General features: G+C 43.2%; 1 pseudogene across 1 annotated transcript; it reads left to right on the top strand.

Moving 5' to 3' along the window:
• Positions 1-609: 609 nt before the first annotated feature.
• On the top strand, positions 610-1,037 carry LOC308413689 (histone H2A.Z-like; annotated as a pseudogene). The gene has a single exon. The product of its transcript is annotated as a histone H2A.Z-like (transcript).
• The last annotated feature ends 443 nt before the right edge of the window (positions 1,038-1,480 follow it).

Genomic DNA, 1,480 nt, shown 5'->3' with positions numbered 1-1,480 from the left:
TCTTCTTGCTCCACAGTGGTCATTCCCTGGGTAGCTTTGTACCCTGTCAGGTCCCCAGGTCATTATAGAGCACAAGAGGAAGATTCGCTAACACATTTGGGACTTGGAAAGTATTTTGAATTTTGTTGAAGAAAAGCAATAGTTTCATAGCCTCTTCAACATTTAGCTTTCTTGTGGAGTCTGCACCCCTTTTCTTTTCCTCCATATACTAAGCTGCTTTAAATACTGCTTTCATTTGTGTTAATTTGTCTTAACTAACATCTGTTTATCCCGAATGTAATCGACTTTCACCGGAACTTTCACTTCTATCCTCTCATTTTAGTTTGTAGATTATTGCTGATTTCGAGCCCATTTCTGCCCACATTCTGGACATTTATGACTCTTTGTAGGAAATTTATCCAGATTTGGGACCCATTTCAATATATTTTATATTTTAGGATTTTCCAAATTTAGTTGTAAATTTTTCTTAAGGTAGAAAGATAAGGGAATGGTTAAGAAGTCAGACTCCGGCAGTTTGGATTGAACTACGATGGAGGAGGGGCATCAGGATCTGAGTGTGCCCCTGGCCTCGCCTCTTCCTGAACTGTCAGAGCTTCAGCACAGTCCGAGATGGCTGGTGGTAAGGCTGGAAAGGACACTGAAAGGCCAAGACAAAGGCGCTTTCCCACTCGAGTGAGCTGGGCTGCAGTTTCCTGTGGGCCTTTATGCATGGACACCTGAATCCTAGGACAACCAGCCATGGACTTGTGGGCGCGACCGCTGCTGTGTACTGCACAGCCATCCTGGATTACCTCACCACAGACATACTGTAGTTGGCAGGAAATGCATCAAAAGACTTGAAGGTAAAGCATATTACCCCTGGTCACCTGCAACTTGCTATACTCGGAGGTGAAGAATTGGATTCTCTGCTCAAGGCTGCGATTGCTGGCGGTGTCATCCCACACGTCCACAAACCTCTGACTGGGATGAGAGGGCAACAGAAGACCTTCTACGCATGCCTGGATTCCTTATTATCTCGGGACTCTGAATATTCTTAACAGCTGTCAGTGTTGGTGATTCCAGTGAACTTTATCGCTATGAAAAACACAAATTTGCCTTTTGGTAATTCTATTTCAGCAAGTTGGAAACTTAATTAGCCTTCCAACCAACCAAATTTCTGCATTTGAGTATTAACCATATTTAAGTGTTGCTGTGGCATCAAAGAAGCTATTGATTCTGAAGTACTGGGTTTTGGTTGAGTTGACTGTTTTTTAAAAGCTGTTTGGATTGTAATTGTGATGCAGAAACTATAGTAACAAACGTTTGGCTTTGTACAGACATTATTTCCACTTGGGCAGATATGCTCAACAAAGGTCATGCCCCTAACAGACAGGGAAGTGACAGTCCTGTTACTTTGGGTCTATGTTAGTTTCTATCTCCTACTAGTGGTTCACACCTGTCTACAGATCCAGCTGTAGGAGAGGACAAGCCTCAGCCTCTG

The sequence above is a fragment of the Micromys minutus genome (assembly GCF_963924665.1).
Source record: "Micromys minutus genome assembly, chromosome: 32".
In the NCBI taxonomy this organism is placed as follows: Eukaryota; Metazoa; Chordata; class Mammalia; order Rodentia; family Muridae; genus Micromys; species Micromys minutus.
This window is presented reverse-complemented; position numbering and strand designations above follow the sequence as displayed.